The sequence below is a fragment of the Manis pentadactyla genome, chromosome 8 (genome assembly GCF_030020395.1).
Source record: "Manis pentadactyla isolate mManPen7 chromosome 8, mManPen7.hap1, whole genome shotgun sequence".
NCBI lineage: Eukaryota > Metazoa > Chordata > Mammalia > Pholidota > Manidae > Manis > Manis pentadactyla.
Genome location: NC_080026.1, coordinates 87,470,898 through 87,492,198, shown reverse-complemented (window position 1 = coordinate 87,492,198; position 21,301 = coordinate 87,470,898). Strand labels below are relative to the sequence as shown.

The following is a 21,301-nucleotide window of genomic DNA, read 5'->3' as shown; positions in this document are numbered from 1 at the left end:
TTATGATGTCTGGCTGTTTGACCACATTTAAATAAAAAGTTTTGGCATCAGATAGGTATAGCCGTAAACTTTTCATAGGTCTAAGTACATGATAAAGGGAAACATTTCTAATAAAAATACGAAAGCAAAATTTTCCTTTCAGTAATTATCACATCTGTTCCTTTCAGTTCCCACTTCCAACACTTTAATTCATTCTCTTATCAACCGTAGCTTAAATGAAAAATGCTGATCTCTATACCTCAAATTTCAATTCCATCCAATTTTTTCCTTACATTGCCTCCAGATTATTCTTTGCAAAACATTGTTTTTGTCTTATTTATTTAAAAAATTCTCAAAAATGGACCATTAATAACTCATGGTAAACTAGGATCTAAAAACATCTACAGTCAGGCACCCATCTATCATTCTAATCTCAATTACTTTTCCTACATGCACACAATCTCCAATCTAGTTTAACTGGCCGTTGTTGATATAAATAGATTTTAAGGCCTTATCTCCACAGTGCTACTTATATTCTTCTCAATTCTGCAAATGTCTTTCATTTTGATTTACTGATTTAAAATTTATCCTTTTAGAAAATCCACTTTAGAACCATCACTTAACAGCAATATTTATGAAATATCTAGTCCAAAGACATCCCTTCTTGTCTGTTCCCCTAGAACATACCCTCTCCAGTTTAGTGCTAAAATTTTGATAGAGTATCAATAATTCATGGTCCATGATGTTATCCACAATTACACTGGTTAATGTATAAGTCAATAGCCAAAGATTTTGAGAATTTAATTAATACAAGGCACTAGACTCTAGAAATTCATCACTAATGTAGAAGAGGTAAATATCCAAATGAATAGTATAACTGACAGTATAAAGTCACACATGGGACAATGAATGTATGACCTGGCAAGCAAAGGATAGGCTTAGGCAATTTAAAGCCCCAGATCAAGATGTCAGCAGGGCCACTGGCCCTTTTAGACTCTGGGTGGAATTCTTTCTTGCCTCTTTCTGCCTTCCCACGTACGGTGGCCAGTGATCCTTGGTATTCCTTGGCTTGCAGCCGAACCAGTCTAATCTCTGTCTCATTCATCATATGGCCATTTTCACACAGTGTTCCCTCTGTGAATGTCTGTATACATTTCCCCTTTTTATAGGGACAACAGGAATAATTTGTATTAATTTGGTTAACATGATTTAATTGAGCAAAGCATTTTTAACATAACTATAGAAATTTATTAATAAAAACTGTCTTCTGCCTTCATAAGCACTTGTCTCGTAGCCTTCCTCTGCCATCCCATACTGTAATGCAACTCCTTTCCTCTAATCTGTCCCAAACTCTCTCATCTTCAAAATCTGCCTTTCTTTCCTTCACTTCAACTGGCCCTCCTTGAGCCAAAACAGGAAATGATTTTATTAATTATCAGTTGCACCCCCTTTTAATTGGTTTGACTTTATCCTCTTCTTAAATATTCACATTACAACATTTACTTCAGTCAGACATTAGCACTTTAAGCCTTCTCTATTATCCCTGGTTTCCTTCTTCCCTCTCACTATTCTAAACCCAGTGGAATTTCAGACACAGGCTAGGGAGATTTGAATTGACAGAGAAGAGAACCTGGTAGTATCCATTGTCTACCATGGTACCTGTCCAGTAGAAACATAATGTAAGTTTTGTAGGTAATGTTAAATACTTTAGTAGCCTCACTGCAAAAGAAAAATAAATAAAAATAAATTTAATGATATATTTTATTTAATTAAATATATCCAAAATATTATCATTTCAATATCTAATCAAAGTAAAAATTACTGAGGTATTATGCATTTCCTTATTACACTAAATCTTTGAAATCCAATGTGTATTTCATGCATGTGACACATCTCAACTCAGACTATACACATTTAAACATTTGGTATCTCTGTAGGGCTACTGTGTTGGCTAGTGGCTGTCACACTGATTGGGCTGTGCCTGCCTAGAGGGCACCTCAGGGAAAGGTGCACTGGTCAGAAGATCTGAAATCTTCTCTTCACAAACAGCCCCCAGATCTCCAGAGGAAGTGGGGAAGCACTTGGGGTGCAATAGGAGCTTCATAAAATAGTCTTAGGAAGTTTTGATTATTTAAAGTCTGTGTCACTTCATCACTGGATCTTTTATCATGGGATCTGGGATCCATGTCTTTGTTTTGTTGTTCTACTACTAGGTTTTTTATCAGAATATTCTTTCTTAGCAAAGCCTACTTTCTATTATTCCCAACATAACTCTAATCTGACCATTAGATATCAAACATGATATGATCATTTGATACTAATATCAAAATATTATAGTCTCTGTAGCTAAAATCCTAGAAAAGTATTTTATTATTTTTAACATATTTATTGACATTTCCTTTGGAATTTTAAAAACTATAGTCCTCTCTGTGAAAGCTCAAGAATGTGCAAACCTAGTTTTATTTTTCCTCTACGTAGGAAATTTCTGAGAAATATGTATGTTTCAAGGAAGAGGTTTCTTCATTAAGAGAGCCATTACTGCATAACAAATAAAGATGTCAAATGAAGTTCCCAAAAAATGATGAAACCTCACAACCCCAGTGTTTCATATCAAAGGCATTTTCAACCCCCTATAAACGCCTAGTTATCAGTAATCACAATGGATGATGCAAGGTAAGTTTTAATACTTCAAGCACAGTTTAACCCCTACACTTCATTTATTCCACAAATTAGTTTCCTATAAATCCATCAGTGGTAACAGATTTTATATATTCTTTCATAAAAAGTGATTTCGTTTCCTGCTTTTCACATTTGGAAAGCTTTTTCTCCCCTCTGCTTTTTCATACCCAAGTAAACATAGAAATCTTATCACGCCATTAATATAGTGCAAACTGTACAAACCCTGTCAGCATCACTAGAAACAGTTTGACACATTCCATTATGCCAAACACCATGTGAATGCCTTATGTCCTTAATATTTATGGATTTTTTATTATAATCAGCATAAGAAAAACAGTAGTCTATTCCACCAAATAGAAGCTAACCAACATGTTCGATGGTCTTAGATGGCTTAACTAGAAATTAATTTAACTGGATTCATCAGCCTATTGAGAAATGAGTGACAGTTTATAAACTTGTTCCTCCTGAATATAAATGCCATTTGAAATGTAAATGTAAATCAGCCAAATAAAAATAATTTGGGGTGGATAGTCAAATGTTTCTTCGGTACTAGTAACCTTTCTTACTTGAACTGGCACACATAATTCCACAAATCAATATCTTTCTCATGTTTATATCTTTCAGGATAAGAAGACTTATAAAACCTTTTAAAGACATTTCTCTAGAAATGTGTTTATGATATGTTATAGATAATTTATCCTGTTTTCTTTAGCTGTAATGGGAGTTGTTGGCCATTTATTTTTTATTAATTTAGGAAACTAATTTAGTTTAAAAGTAACTAATAGAGATTACTTTTAAGTTTAGATTATGATTCTGAATCATACATTTGTGTTTATGGAAACTAGTATGGGAGGTACTTTATAATTTAAATATGTTGGTGGAATCAGTTCAAGTATAGTTATTTTCTTAAAAATGTTTTTTAAAATGGTATTAGTAATTTTAAACCAAAGTATGACCCAAAGCCTAGTAATTCTCAACCACTGTAATTATGAATTACATCAGTTACCTTTCAGTTTACATAATGGAGGCAAGTTCATTTTTTCCCTGATGGAGGCAGATTTGTGAAAGCATTATTAACCAGTATTGTAAGAGGTCTTCTTCCCACAGAGGTGACATTTTGGCACCAGTGGTGGCAAGTATATCATTTATCCAGAACAATTTTTCCATTGACATTCATAACCTTCATCTTTTTAATACTGTGAAGAAAAATATCAAATTTCCATTGCAGTGAAGAAGATAACTCATATGCTGATGCTGGAATACAAATAAATATTTTTTTCTGAAAATTAATTGTAACATACCTATTCAAAGGTCTAATACACTACATTCCCTTAGCTCAGCAACTCCACCTCTGAAAACTTCTTAAGAAAATAACCAGGAAGACAGAGAGGCACAGAGGGCTGATCACTCATCCAGTGATCCTACACATGCAAAATTGCAACTGTGGTAAACCCGTGAAGAGCCATGTGTGCCCATGAGAGTAAAAATGATCCAGGTATGGAGGCCAAAGAAGAATTTCCCTGTAGGGAAATCCCAATTTAATATGAGAAGCATGGGAATAAGTTAATAAACCAGAAACATTTGGACCAAATGAACCAGCGGTATAATAGACACTGAGGAAAGGAGTGTGAAAAGTGCAAGTAACTGAAAATCAGTGAAGCTGGAGTAAATGGGATCACATGGGGCTTGGTGAGGGAGGAGTCTTTAGATACAGGTGGGGACTGAGTCTTTCAGCACCTAAGAGGACCAAGCTGTGAATGGTGGGAAGACAGTGCTGGACACTGATATACTTAAATTTATAATTTCAAAATCTCTCTCTAGCTGTGATGGTAAGTTTAGAATGGAGAGGACTGATACAAGACCAATCATAAACTACTGAATTTGACCAAGTAAGGATGATGATAGAATGGACCAGAATAGAGGTAGAGAAAGAAACCAATGAATAGATTTCTAAATATACTGAGTAGGAAAAACTCACAAGGGAATAAAGATGCAGAAGTGTCTAGGTTGATTGCTTAGTTTATAAACAGGGTTTTCTGGATAATTACCAGGGATGCCTGGATGGAGATAATGAGTTTACCTTTGAAAATAGGATTTGGGGAGTCTATGCGACATTAAAAAGGACATATAAGGAAGGATGTTGGATATATAGATGGTGAATTCAGAAAAGAGATTTACTCTGCAGATATGATTTCTTATTTTTGTTGGTGGTAAATGAACTCCTGGGTGTAAGTTAGGTAATCTAAGGAGAGTAGGTAGGGCAGAGAGTGTGAGATGGTCTGAAGGTACAGTGCATATCTCACAGGAATTTGAAAATTTAATGTCAAGGTAGAGAATGATCTAGAAAGATGGAAAGAAGTCAGAGAAGCAGAAAGAAAACTGAAAAGCATTGTATTAGAAAAGCAAGAGTAAATAATGATTTTTTTGAACAGAAAGGAAGAGATAAGTCTGGAGAAGAAAGGTGAAAAAAATATGTGTTGAATTTACTGAAGTCATAGACCAATTGCTATGCTATTGAGGGAAGAGAGCCAATAGAGGGAAGGCTGGCAGTAGTCATTTATACCATCAGAAACTAAAATTAACTAGAATGTACAGAAGAAGGGTAACAAAACAGCATTTAATGACAGAGCAATGTCCAAAATATGCTAATAGAAGTTCTTAAAAGGATTCATGGGTTTAATAAGTAATTTAGAGTTTACACTGTATAGATGTGTATTATTTGGCTATTTTTTAATGCACCATGTATAGAAATAACATAAATGCTTACAGGTTATTCAGAAGAAAAGTTTCCAAATATTTAGATCATATGAATCATCTCTCAGGGAAAATGAAGATCTCACATCCAATTTAGCAAACAGTTACATTTATTTATATATTTTTATAAATTACATATGTACTATTCTACTAATGCATTATGATCTCTGCAAAGCATAGAAAAGAATAAAAATTCTAAAAAGTAAATTAAACAATAATTTAGTATAACATTATTTCATTTCATAACTGTAAAACATTTTCTCATTTATTTTTAATAATGGATTTAATGGTGTTAGTGAGAACAATGTTGTAAGATTAGATTCTTAGTGTATTTATTTTAATACTTGTTTTCTCCATTATAGCTAAACATATAATCACCAAAAAATCAATATATATAGTATTCAGTGTGCACTTTGAGAAAGGTTATTACTAAGAATGTAAATGCATATGTCAAAAGATGTATTTTCTAATGTACTGTAATTGCCCATGATGTAAAGCGCTGATAAAATGCTCAGACAGAGGTAGAAGTATTGGCTTAGCCACCATCTTGTTTAATTCTTGAGCCTGAATATTGATGCTACCTCAGATTTATCGTTCCTTTATAGAGAATATTCTAAGGTTATTTTCTGATGACCAGTGTAGTTAAAACTAGATAACTCAATCATGCCTTAATTGGCCAATGTAAACAGTCATATGCTGGACGAAAAGGGAGGTAAAGCACTGCTGATTGCATTTTTGGAATTTCCCTTCTTCCCTTGTGCCTTACATGCTGTGACATGTGATTGCCTGATGCATGAATTCAGTTAATTTCATTGTGTGCATTAACATTAATTTTCCTTAGAGAAAATAACAATATCAGTAGATGTTTGATATTTTCTTCCTGTACTCTAGTGGATTATTTTTTGAAAAAAAATCAGAACAGGCAAGGTCATAAAAATATAATAAAACTTAAACAGTGACCACAGTGCTTAGGGAAGATAATCGACATAGATTTTTCTTATTTCTATGGTTAAAAAACTCTCCATATTTTCCATAATCTCTTGCTATTTTGCTTACCACCAAAATATGTGAGGATCTGATAATTAGCCAACTACACTGATGTATAAATTACGTCTGCTGTGTAACAATGCATCCAAGGTAAGATGCTAAATAAATAAAATTTTTATTTGTTTTCTTGCTTGTTTATTTTTTTGTATTCATATGTTTTATTTTTTAGACCAGTTTATTTAATGTAGCATTATCCAAAAATGGCTAGCAGAAACAGAACAGGATTCTTGGCCTACCTTCTAACTCTTCACTGATACTAAACTGCATGGTGAAAGCACATTGACCAATTCAAGCACATGCCTAGCTGCACACACACATGCATGCACACACATAGTAAAGTACATTTTCTAGATCTCTTCATTAAAAATAAGATAGATTTTTGAGATTAAGACAAAATAGGAATAAACTTCCTCATTTATTATTGAGCTTCCTGAATCTTACTGCAATTCTAATTTATTAGTGCAAAACTGTGTTTTCTTTCTGGTCAGTTATTCATTAGTGATTTAAAAAAATATTTCATCCATTAATCACTTTAATAGGTCTAAAAACATCTTGAAATATCTCTTCTTCTTTTAAAATTTGACCACAAAACAAAATAAACCCACACCTACTTAGAATTAATTGAGAGGAATCCTTTTTCTCCATGCTTCTGCCAATATAATGCTATCATGCTCACGTGAAGTTTAATAAGTAGATTATGAATTCATATCAGAAGCAAAAATATTAGACATGAAGGCACTGAAGCAGATTTGATAAGAACAAGTGCTCTGAACTCAGAAAGCTTGGGTTAAAATCTTGACTTTGCCATTAAACAACTGTGTGACTTTGGAAAAATTATTCAAATTTCTGCATCATGGTTTCTTTATCTATGTACATGCCTGAGAATTGTTGAAAGAAAAAATTGAGTTAATATATGGAAAACAGTTATCTTAATTTCTGGCACAAATAATAAATGTTAAATGCTATTACAACATGATAAACTTTATTAAGTATCATAATAGGATCACTTTCTTAAAGGAGTTTAAAATTTTCTGCTTCTGTTCCCACTCTGAAATACAAAAATTAAAAATGTAATACAATTCCTGCTGAATTGGATGAGGAATAAAACAGACGTTTCTGTATCACACAGAATAATTTAAAAAATTCATATATATGACCTTTTAAATCTTGCATGAGTTGAGAACATACATGCCTGTTATAAAGAGACCAGTCTACATATTGCCTCCTAGAGACACTGTTCTTTATAATCTCCTTTGATCGTGAAGGCCCACATGATTGTTCTGATGAATTCAGAATTATAAAATATTTTTGTGAAACTGTTTCTAGTTAGTATTTCAATCCTAATAGCTTAGTGGAAGACTTCTAGCATTTACATAACAAAATCTGTGCCAGCTAAGATTTATATTTATTTTTATACTACATCAAAGTTTAAAAAGCATGTTGAAATTCTTTCATAAACTTTGTGCATTATATAAAGAAAGACCAAGTTTTAACTAATCTCTTAATAAGATTTAGAAATGTATTTATTGAAGGAATAGAATCAAACCAATGCCAAATAGAGAAATCTTTATTTTTTCATTTTATATCATCACAATCAAATGATATATGAACTAATGCTAAAATTACAGTTATTCAAAAGTTAATAAATGTACCTAAGTTCTATTACTTAATTTTTAATATTATTTCCTCTGTATTAATAAAAACTCAGTTTAAAACCTGTAAAACCTAGTTTTCCAATGTTTCAAATTCACTCAAAAATGACTGACAATTTATTAATTCAATGAACTAAAGGATGTTAAACTTCAATAGTGCAAAATTTGTCTAAATTCAGCATATTTTTTTACCTGCTCTGAATGTTAATCACTACTGTATATGGTGATTTTTCAAAAATTTATGCATTTGTTTTGCTTGCATTAATCATAGTATCTATCTATCTATCTATCTATCATCTATTTATCTATCTATATCTATCCATACATACATGTATCAGAGAATTCTTTGATGATTGAAGGTCTTTTTAGGCTTTTGGGTCAGTACTATTAAAATAACTCTCACTTAGAATAGTCTATCAAAAGTTAATGCCTTCTTAGATTTGTATAATACTTTGAAGTTTAGAAAGACATTGCAATTATATACATAAATATGTATTTTGATTATTTTATATTCTCCCAAACTATGATATAATGTGGCACACACAATTAAAGGTAGCAACCAAGGGGTCAAGTACTTGTGAAATCCCTTACCCTTCAGGAAAAGGGGATTTTAGGACTCGCTAATACTCAATAGATTATGGCAAAGGTGATGAGATCTGACTCCCTGGATTAAGTTTCTTTGTAAGGTAAATATGATGGGATGTCACACTTGATCACATTATGTTATATAAGACCCCTCTGCAGACTGGAGTGAGAGATTCTGCTGCTCACCCTGAGGTAATGTTGTGAGAGGGTTCTGTGGAGAGGTTGGAACAGACTGTGGGCAGCCTCTGAGCCCTTAGAGTAGCCTCCACCTGACAGCCAGTAAGAAATGATAGCCTACAATCATACCACCACAGGGATATGAATTCTTCCAAACAACCTGAGTAAGACTGAAAGCAGAATCTTGCCCAGTGAGCCTCCAGATGAGAATGTCAACCAGCCAACACCTTGACTGCAGCCTGGTGAAATCCTGAGGCGAGGGCTATGTTGAGCTGTGCCTGGACTTCTGGCCTAAAGAAGCTGTAAAACAATGTATAGATAGCGCTAAGTGGCTTAATGATGAAGTCACTAATTTTTGTCAATTTGTTAGGCAGTAACAGAAAACTATTACAGTTAGGTATAGCATCTTCATCTTTATTTTATAAGTCTAAAATTAAGGTTTAGAGATTTCAAGGACTTTGCCCAAGATGATGTTGCTTGTGAGTTCCTTAATTAGTTCTTTATCCCAATTTTTAAATTTCTCCTTCTTCTCCCCTTCCTACGTCTTGCAAGTATAGGCACTATTTACTGAATGCTAGCTGGATGCTAGGCAATTATTTACCATGTACAGACATTATCCTTACAAAAACCCTTCGAGGAATTTCTCTTATTACCTTATTATAGATGAGAATTTTATTATTGCCTCCCATTATAGATAAGAGGTTCAACAACTTCCTAAAAGCACAGAGCAAGAATTCAAATGCTGTTTTAACTCCCAAAGTCATGCTATGAAGCATTCTGTATGATTCCAGTGCTTCTGTTGCCTCAGAATATTACAGTTACAATAAACTACAGATATGCTGTAGCTTATCAGGGCAAACCTGTGCTTATGCTATCATATTCTTTGGCATATTTTAAGCCAATCACATAGACAAGGGAGATATCTCTTAATATCTTAAGCCTCTCTTAATGGACTCATGAATGTTTCTCATAATAAAAAGGTCTGATTAATGATTACTATTTATTAAAATTGAGAATTATTTCATTTGAAATTATAAGTAAAATATAAGGAAACAAAGAGTGCTTTTCTGTACCAGTTTCAGTAATTAGTACCATAAACATAAAATCTTTAAAATGGATATAGATAGCCAAGACAAAACTTTTTCTTGAGAAGTAGGTCTTCTGTGTGAGAAAAGGAAAAATGCCAGAGGTTTTTATATAAAGAACTCTACCACAATAAAACTATTTCTTCCTTTCAAATTCTTGAACTAGTGCCCCAGTGGGACCTGCAAGAGAGATTTTTATGTTGTTCTGGTTTTAGAGAAAATAGTAGTAGATTATTTTAAAGTAATATTAGGGAGTCAATAAAAAGAAATAGTTTATTCAGCCACAGCATGTGGAGATAAAAGCAATTAAAAAGGAGATTCACACAGAGAATACACGAGTTTCCTTCTATACTAAAGTCACAATAAGCTGACCTAGTTAGCTTCTAAAAGAGGTAGCACAAAGATCCACACTAGATCATTTTTAGGTATTCAAATATTCCCTGGACATAAGAAAGAGTGCCATATTTTCTACTGTAATCTGATACTGTTTGAAATAGAAGCCCACCATTTAAGAGGCTGAGTCCAGAAACTGTATCTGAAATGCTTCCATTCCCTTTGTCTGGTGCCTCCCTGCCTCAGAAATCAGAGAGGTGAAAGAATTCTGATGCAATTGACTTAGTGGATGAAGAAACAGGATATTGTACATGACGAGCTGTATTTAAGGGCAGGTAGCTAGAGAAGGGTGAGAAGAGAATTGAAGCCCAGCATTTCTCACAGTTTGCTCTTTGGCATCTTAGAGCTGCTCACACAGCAACCTTAGGGAGAAACACAACCTATGCACCCAAAGTAAATTAGATACTTAAGAAGTATTATTACTGATTTTGTCAAACAAAAGGCCAAAGTATTTGCAAAACTTAAAGATAACAGAATTATATGCAAGGAAAATAACATAGCAAATTTATAACAGCAAGAAGTCAATCTCTAACATTGGAAAATTGTATGTCCTCATGCAAGATAAAGGTACAATAAGCCTGTCTCATTTACAAAATACAAGGTGATCTAGTACTTAAGAACATGAATGAAAATGTTTTCCAATTTTTCTTTAAACTACTCTAGTATGGCCAGACACAAAGAATTAGTGGACTAACAGTTTAAATAAAAGGCTGGTAATTCAGCGTACTTACAAAAACAATCCTTCTGTGTGTGAGACATCTTACAAATAGGAACACATTTCAGTCTTTAAGGTATGAATTGCATTAAAATAATTAAAGAAAAAAACCCATATATTGCTAATATTAGGTTTCAAATGATACATTTAAAATGGAAAAATACGTGAAATTAATTTCTATTATTCTTTAGGATTTCTGTTATTTCATGTTCTAGTAGATTTGCAATACTAATGTCAAAATTTAAGAAAAAATAAATGTACATAGTAAATATCAAAACATACTTAAAATACATTTTTATATTTCATTTATTTGTATTTTCTGTTTATAAAGATCTGTGAACACAATGTATAGAATTTAGCATAGAAACACTATGGAAGAACCACTATAGAAGGCAAAACATTTTCTAATTATGTTATCAAGTGTAATAATTATCATCAAACTTTGTACAATTTTTTCAATAACACTGCTTGTATTTATACACACAGGAATACATATGTACATACATACTTCAATGCATGTTGTATAGACAATGAATTTTTTAAATTAATGTGTCAAATGTAAACATATTCATTTTTAATGTTTAAATATATTTGTTTGCATTTAATAAATTTATATAATTTTTAATCTAATGAAATAAATTTAACATGGGGTTCCAGAGCTCCATTAGGAAGCCTGTTTGTGAGCTGTGGAAAAACCTCACCTACAGATTCCCCCCTCTAACTGACCTGAGGACATCCCAACTCACCACTTGACAAACACCCCCACCCCCTTCTCTGTGGCTGGCTCCCTGTGCATGCTGCCAGAGGGAAGCAGCCAGAGTTCTGGTAGATAGGGAGAATGCACAGAAGCCATGCCAGGGTCTCTGGGCCTAGGAGAAAACACAAACTTGAGATGCAGTGCTACCTTCAAGAAAACAGAAGAAAGTCTATTAGCAGCCAGCCTGGTGTATTTTAGAATGTAGAGAAGACACAGAAGCTTAAGAATTCTGGCACAAGAGGGAACAAGTATGGAGCAGATATATCCATAGAAGGTCTGAGAAAGCCTCAGAATGTATTGCAGAAAAGACCAGCATATGCAGGCATCACACTTCCTGATTTCAAACTCTACTACAAAGCTATAGTAATCAAAACAGTGTGGTACTAGCATAAAAGTATACACAAAGACCAATGGAACTGACTGGAGAGTCCAGAAATAAACCCCAGCTATACAATCAACTAATATATGAGAAGGGAGACCAGAATACACAATATGGAAAGGATTTCTTCAATAAATGGTGTTGAAAAAACTGTATAACCACATGCAAAAAAAATGAAATAGACTCCTATCTCACACCATTCACAACAAAGGACTCAAAATAGATTAGACTTACATATAAAACGTAAAACTCTAAAACTTCTGGAAGAAAACATAGAGAAAAAGATCTTTTACATAGTCTTGGCAATGCTTTTTTGAATGACACCTAAAGCACAAGCAATAAAGGTAAAAATAAGTAAGTGGGAGTACACCAAACTAAAAAGTTTCTGCACAGCAAATGAAATAATCAACAAAATGAAAAGTCAACCAATGGAATCAGAGAAAATATTTGCAAACATATGTCTGATAAGCAGTTAATATGTGAGATATGTAAAGAACTCATATAACTCAACAACAAAAGAAAAACAAACAATCTGATTAAGAATAGGCAGATGAACTGAATGGACATTTTTACAAAGAAGAAATATGAATGGTCAACACGTATAGCAATACTGTACTACATAATACTTGAAAGTTGCTAATAGAGTAATTCATAAATGTTCTCATCAGAAAAAATAAACAGCAATTATGTAATGTGACAGAGGTGTTAGCTAACACTAAGGTCGTAATCACATTCCAATATATAAGTGTGTCAAATCAACACTTTGCACACATTAAAGTTATGCAGTGTTGTATGTTAATTATATCCCAATAAAGCTGGGAAAAAGTATTCGAATTAATTAAAAATTGTATTAATAGTTTTAAGATGTGGTATTTGCCTTCTTTCAAAATTGGACTAAGATCAAATATGTAAAAATAGCATTTAACCATCTATAGAGTCAACATTTTGTAAATTTTAAGATTTTTTTCCTAAATATTCTGCTTACAAATTATCTCAGAGAAATGTTTAAGTATTTGTAAGAAAAATATGCAAATAAAGGCAAACTGTCATACTTTTTAAAGTATTTTAATACTTTGAGAAGGATCCCAAACACACTCCTTATTTCTTTCTATGTTATGCTGGCATTTGAAAAGCTTTATTCATTTAAAAATTTATTAACTCACTCTGCTACAAGATAAACTGCAATTGTCCTAATTGTTACTGACAGAAGTAAAAAACAGAGTCTATTCCAATGTTCAATTAAGAATACACATGGAGATGCAACTTACCAGTGTTATTTGTACAAGCTCTGCATATCTTAAAATGTTCATACTCTATAGTAGACACAATATAATATTCTTTAATGATCACATTAATATAGACATATCTTCAACCCAGGTCCAGATAAAACAGTAAAATAGCCATTAAATTAAATTACTCACAGCACTGTTTTAATTGCTATTTCTGCACATATGAGAAGATGGTTTAATTTTTAAGTTCAGATATAACAGTACACTTTAATTCTATCATATTTAAGAGTATAAGGGTGCTCTGTGTGGGTGTTTAAACTCTAAAAATATTTAAGAAATGAATTTCTTTCTGAATTTCATCAACCCAATTTTTTAAACTAGAAAATGTTCCCAAAATAGGTTTCTAAAATCTCTTTTGCCTTCTTTTCCCACTGACTTCTCTGTTAATCCTTACTTACAAAAAGATGTAATATATACAATATCTACTTGGAATAGAATATATGTATATGTGTGTATATATATGTATATATGTTATCTTCATATTTTTTATTTGATCTTTGTTTAAAAAAAAAAAGCCTACTACCAGAGATGAGTGATGTAAATAATATTAAATATCCCAGGAATTTAAAAAAGGTCACTTATTAAAGGAGTATAAAGATGCCAACCCAAAATACATATGATAATTTTTATAATGTGTTTTAAAAGTAAATGCTTTCTGTTGTTGTTTTCATTCAAGCAGGACTGATCTCTTGAGCACCTGCTATGAACCAAACTAGAAATACAAGTTTAAACAAAATAGGATTTGTTCCCTTGACAAGCACTACTCTATTATATACTCTTTCTTGACAAAAGAAAATTATTGTCAGACATTTTGGAGGGTTTTAATATCTTATTATCCATGAAAACTCTCTTAAAACATTAATAATTATCTTTACAACAAAAAAAAGTTTATTATTTTTATTAATAGTACTGATGTTGACATTTTGGAAATGTCAAGATAAAAACAAAAAATTAACAGAAAAACATGTCCCTAGTCTGAAAAATGATCATCTCTTCAGAGACATAGCTACAAAAACATTTCATTATGAAGAAAAGCTCACATAAATTTATGCTCATTTTGTATAACTTTTTGTCTTCCTCTTTCTCAGTTCCAGTGATATATTGAGAAGTCATCAAAGATTAAGTAAAAGTGAGGGGAGACTTCAGACATTTTAACTGCTAAGAAATTAATTTTGATTCTAACAAAAGACAATCCCCCTGGAGATAACAGTGTGTAAAACCAAAGTGAATGCCAATTCTACTGGGGACATGCTTCTTTCTCTTTAGGAGGGCTGTTTGGTTTGGTTTAGCTTCTAAGTACCAATGCATTGCAGAAAAAATCTTCTCAGATGCTGATTTGTACATCTGCTCAAAAAAGAGATCTCTTTCTTCTTCCAGACTAGAAAGGACTAACCCTTGAGTAATTTTTATGAGATTTTGGAATTTCTTATAATTTGGGAGCAGGATGAACTGGAAGGTTACAGAAGTTATACATTTTCAATACAATTTTTACTGAAATGATTTGAAATTACAGTGTGTTTCCTAGGCAACCAGTACTGACCAGATGCACAATGGTGGCAGCCAAGTCCAAATTGGCTATAGTGATGATCCCAAGAGAAGGAAGGAGAGGATAATAAAACTGAATGCAAGGGAACCAGACATCTACATGAAAATCTTGTCATTAATTCAGACACTGAATGCTTCAAGTCTGAAACTCAGGGGAAGTTAAGTAGATATTCCAAATCCATATAATACAGCAGCGAAATTGTGACTACTTTTCTGAGGTTTCCTTTCCAGGGAAAGAGCAGTAGACTCTAGCTGCTATTCATCCCTCTACTCTATGAAGACAATCCAAAATCTTGTATAAGTTGCATAAGAAGTGTATTAGGATGTTAGATGGCTATGTCCCCCTTTCTTCCCATGCAGCCATGCATTCATTTATTTATAACAGTTACTACTTCGAAAATAAATAAATAAAACGTTTCTGCCCTTATGGAGTTTCCATTCTTGCATAGGGTAATAAACAAACAAGATACTTTCAAAATAGGAGCACATGCCATGAAAACAATAAAGCAAGGAACTTTTTTAAAGGATCTGACAATGAAAAGAATACCTTCTGCCTGTACAGCAAAAAAGCTAGGAAAGAGTGGCAGAGCAAACTTTCTAATACACTTCGTAAAAATATATGACTCTTAGAAAAGTCTGACTCAGCATTTTCCAAGAGTGATACTTAGGTATATTTTACTGACCTGTTAAAGTCATAAAAGCAAGCTTTTTATGGATTTAATTACAAAGTAAATGTCTTAATGTTATAAAATTATGAATAGCTGTTGGGAAGAAATCTTCATAATAGTGTGATGATCTTGAGACAGTACACAAAATGGCTATTAATGAGTTCTTTACAAAATGCACATTATTATTTCCTTGCTTGAAGCAACTTGACATGGAAGTGAAATTATTAACTGAACTGGGCTTCAATCCTGCCCTTGTCCCTAGCTAGATGAATGTGAAGTAACTATTCTGGGTGAAGTAACTATTCTGGACCTTAGTTCATTATTTGTGAAACAAGAAGATTGTGTAAGAGGGAACCTTCATTACTCAATCTTGTGTTAGAAACTGGTTAAATGAGAAGAAAATAGATACAATGGTGCCTTCCAGCCTCCGCTCAGAGTGTAATTCAAAAGAAGAGAAGGGCATGATATAATAGAGGTGTATACTGGCTCCCACTCAGAAGAGAGGCGTTGCTCTAAGTTCCCAATCTCCCATTCCGATGGAATGTTAAGGCTGTGAGGAGATAAGAGTGGTCTCACTCAGGAAGACCATGAAGATTTCTAAGTAACAAACCTTTAAAATGTTTTCCAGTAGTACATATTCTAAAATGTTGTCCCTTTCTATGTCCAGCTTTACTCAAAAGTCTTCTCTGGCTTTAGGGAAAAGAACATTAATTAATAATTATCTTCTGAGCTGATTTTCAAGTCCTGCTTCATTTTTGGTTTACATATCTTTATGATCCCAATCTATCTCAATATTATATCATACAATTAAAATCCTACAGATGATATTGTCTAGCCAGTAAAAGCACGTTACTGTTTATAACTCTATAGGAATATGGTTTTCCAGAATGGCATCTTTTCTGCATTATTTAATGTAAACAAAGAGTGAATAGGAGGACATGGTTGGTGTGCTCAGATGAACTAAACTGTGCTGTACAGAAAGTAGTATGTATGGAAACTGATGGGCATATGGTCTAATGTAGGTCATGGTCATAGACTGGATTATTACCATATTCAACTTTTTCACTATCCCTTATTTTACTCATCTTACTTTTGTAATGCATCTTTATGAATTCTATATCTTCCAAGTATGGGATTTCTTTTCTCTTCATTTTCCTTTGATATCTGAAGAAATATCTTACTATTGACAATTTTGGTTCTCATTATTTTTTGTTACTTAATTAAAACTCACTTCTAACTTGTGCAAAAGTAGAACTGGGTAGTTTTATGTCTTAGAATCTGTTCTTTTGAGCTTAGCATATAACTGATATCCTTAAAACAAATCAAGGTATTAATTAAACAGTATGTTTAATAAAACATGGTATATGTCATGTGAAACCATATTTTAAAAATTCACAGAGCAGTTGTAGATCAGATATTGATTTTCTTTTCACTTTTAATCAGTGACACTCAGCCAGAATTGTTTGATGCACATATCAATATATCCTGGGCATAAGATACATTGTAGTTTGACAATTAAATATACAGTATCTATTATTTCATTTTCTGATTGTCTCATATATTATATTTGATGTTTTTGAAATTTCAAATTTAATGGGGTCATACAATGGCTAGGTTATTAAAAAGAGCCTAGTATTAAAATGATTATAAGCAAGACTGATGATTCATTTTTAGATATCATAATGGACAATTCCAGTTTAATGACATTGGGCCACAATCTGCAATTAAGAAGTCACATATATCTTTTCTATTGCCTAAAATACAAAACCTTTGCGACTCTTGAGCAAATATTATCCCTCATTCACGTCTAAGAAGATTGTTTTCGACAGGACCATTTTGTGTTCTAGATTTTAGTAAAGCCAACGAAAGTAATGCAGATGCTGGAAGGTGGTAAGATTTTTGCAACCACAAGTTCTGCAGCATCTTGAATTCAGTCAACACACAGTACTCTAAAGTATGGGTGCGCCCAATACTCAAAATATTTACTGGGTCACCCAGAAAAGCAACACTTCTATCTTCAAGGGAAGCCATAATTTTCTTATACATATGATGTCACATTTACAAGAACATATTCCATGATTTTATGGTATGGATATTCCAGCTAAGGATTTTCAGAGAGTTTTGACTAGTTGTGACAATTCCTGTTTGTTTTTTAAACCTTGAATAGACTTCAACTTCACTTAAAACAATTCTAGTTTCCAATGTAACAAAATTGTAGGAAGACTATTTTAGTGGCCATCAAATTACTTTTTTCCTTTCAAAACATAAACATGCATTTTAAAATAAAGTTAACAATAATTGTCAGGGTTCCCAATGGGGTATCTATGACATGATTGTTTTGTGCTCAATTACATGTAAGCGCATTCTACAATGTAATCACAATTATGCTAAATGCAGGAAAACACTTTCCCCAGGTGTTTTTCTGCAGTACATTATATGTTTACATTATTTTCCTTCCTATTAGACTTGCAACCACAACTAGCACTCAATAACTACAGGTTGCCTTTTAAGGAAATTGGGAGCTCAATTATTTTTACATCTTAAAAGCCAAAAATTGCTTCTTCTCTTTCTTAGTAGCAAATTTTATTTTGCAGTGTATAAACTATGTAGAAGCTATTTTTACTTCCAGCTTTAGATTTGATGAACAGCTGTCATTTTCTCCAATTATTTTGAACTTACAGTCACAAAACTACCTGATTTGCAACCTGCCAAAACAGAGTACATGATAGGGCAGAAAAAGCCACAGTATCTAGATGAGAAATTTGTTCTGGTTTGCTGCTTGCTGCTCAGCTGATTGAAACTTTAGGAGGGAAAAAACTGCTTCACTCATGACAATAATTTTGGATGATGACCTTGGAAATCAGTGAAATCTGCCCTTTATCTGCAAGGATTTTAGATTCCACATGGATTCCTTCCTAGTCCCTCCTCATCCTGCATAAGACTCATGGAAAAAGTTACCTTCAGCTTTTAATTTTAGTGATGAAAGTATCAAAAATCAGAGTAACTGACTTTGAGACTCCTGGCTGAGTTGAGGCATAGGTATTTTCAATCTTGCAAATCTCAATCATATCTTTTAACAGGGACAGCATGTATTTCCTACCTCTGCTACCTCTTATAATTCAGGTCATGACCAGGGAGATTTCTGTTTGATTCACAAACATATACACAAATAAAGAAGAAAACCCTCTTAAATTAGACAGTACCAGAAAATATACCCCAGGGCAAAAAATATGAGAGGACATGTAGAATTTACAGACAAAGTATAGAATATATAGGTAAATGGCAACTATACAGGGAAAGTGTTTAATATTTGTGTCTTGTACATGCATATGTATTTCCAGATATTTAGTTAGTGTAGAAATAATTAATGACTCCAGTTAATTATAAAAGGAAATTATAAATTTATCTTTAACTAATTTTTAAATATTTGGAAAACTTCTCTTGAATAAGAATAAAAAACATCAGTCAGGGATGTTTTAGTCACATTGCCTAAATGCACAACTCTAATTCAAAATGTAGATACAGAAAGGGCAAGCAGTTAGTCTTAGGTAGGAAAGATGGTTTAAATATGAAGATCCAGAAATTTTCATTATCTCCCCATCCCCACCAGGTCCTCCTTTCTCTCCCTCTCAAATCACAATCAAAGACTTCCTTTTTTTTTTAACTGAAAAAAGGCAATAAACTAACATATATCATATACCTACTATGTAATGGATGGGCACTTGGCACTTTATTGCATTCTCAAATGAACTTATAATGCATTAATTCTAGCAAGTAATGTAAGTATTACTATAGTAAGCATTTTACAAGCATTATCTAATAGAGTCTTCAAAAAGATACCATGAGATAAATATTAGCATCTCCATTTTGAATTTTTTAAAAAGATTGATTATAAGTTAATTACATATCCCAAAGATATTCAACTAAAACCATGTGTTACAAAACCCACTGATCATTCTGCAATTTGCATATTGATTCTATAAATGTATCTGTATTTTTAAAAGCAACTGTTTTTCACTTCAATTTGTCTTCAATTCAGGTTTCAGAGAACTAACCAGACTACAAGCATATCTCAGAGATATTGTGGGTTCCATTCCAGACCATTGCAATAAGGTAAAAAATACAATAAAGTTAGTCAAATGAATTTTTTGGTTTCCTAGAGCATATAATAGTTTTGCTTACACTATATTGTAGTCCTTTAGTGTGCAATATCATTATGTCTCAAAAAATGTACATACCTTAATCTAAAAATGCTTCATGCTAAAAATGCTAACCAATCATCTGAGTTTTCAGAGTCATAAATCACTGTTCACAGATTACAATACAAATATAATAATAATGAAAAGTTCAAAGTATTATTAAGAATTTCTTAAATATGACACAAACACATGGAGTGAACAGATATGTTGGAGAAATGGTGGCAATAGGCTTGCTTGACACAGGGTGGCTACAAATGTTCAAATTGTGAAAAATGCAAGGTCTGCAAAGTGAAATAAGGTGAAGCACAATAAAATAAGTTATGCCTATATAAACAAGATTGATGATACATGCCCAAAATGTTACCAATTCATCACAGTTTGACAGAAATCAATGTTACAAAATCAAGGAAAATTTAGGAGGCTTCTTAGAGGGAAGAAAATCATGTCCATAACAAGTGGGAGACAATCACTTTCACATGAGTGATTTGGAAGGCATATTCCATTAAGTTTCAATCAAAGGAAAAGCTCTAATTTGACTCAAGTTCTGTTCTAACCCTGTAATTACACAAATAAGCTTTATTTATCCAAGAAGTCCTGTATTTTGTTGTGTACTTCATAAGTAATTCAACAAAATTAGTGCTCTCAGAAGTTAGTACTCTGGAAATCTGTGGACATGAAAATTTAGACACATAAAGAAATCCACATCAAATGCATAGTCTCTAAATTAAATTCATCACCAATTTCCTGTACACTAATTCATGTGATTACAAACATAAACCCAGTTATTGACCAGTGTCCTTTGCATTATTTTATGGTTTCTTTCTTTTTAGTAACTCATACTCATGTTTTCTTTAATGCCTGGCACAATGATCTTCTGTGACTGCCATAACAAAGTGCCACAAAGTGGGGAGCTTAAGCAACATAAACTTACTTGCTCACCATTCTGAAGGCTAGAAGGCCAACATCAAGGTGTCATCACAGTTGAGTTTCTCTGTGGGTCTCTCTCATTGGCTTGTAGGTAGCTCACTTCTCTCAGAGGCTTCATATGGTCTTCCTCTGTTTTGTGTCCTAATTACCTCTTCTTATAAAGACATCAGTCATAATGGATTGGGCCCCACCCATATCACCTCTTTTTATTGTAATTGCCTCTCTAAAAACCCTATTTCCAAATGTGGTCACATTCTGAGGTACTGGGGATTTGGACTTCAACACTGGAATTTGGAAATACCTACCATATTTTTTGGAATAAAGTTGTATAAAAGAAAATTATTCAAATAAGTCCTTAAAATTTTAAGTATTAAGAGGGAAGTCATCATAAATGAGAGTTTACACAAGCAGGAATGTTTTCAAATGCAGGTGCTAAAATAGGACCCTTAAATAAGTTTGTGAAGTGGAAAA

At 32.8% G+C, this 21,301-nt stretch overlaps 1 long non-coding RNA gene across 2 annotated transcripts; it reads right to left on the bottom strand.

Moving 5' to 3' along the window:
- Positions 1 to 1,451: 1,451 nt before the first annotated feature.
- On the bottom strand, positions 1,452 to 21,039 carry LOC130684585 (uncharacterized). Of its 2 annotated transcripts, XR_008998916.1 has the most exons (4): positions 20,835 to 21,039; positions 9,034 to 9,173; positions 5,426 to 5,579; positions 1,452 to 1,698 (listed from the first exon to the last, which is right to left on the bottom strand). It is a non-coding gene; the product is annotated as an uncharacterized LOC130684585 (long non-coding RNA). The 2 variants fall into 2 exon arrangements; XR_008998917.1 differs by lacking the exon at positions 9,034 to 9,173.
- Positions 21,040 to 21,301: the final 262 nt, after the last annotated feature.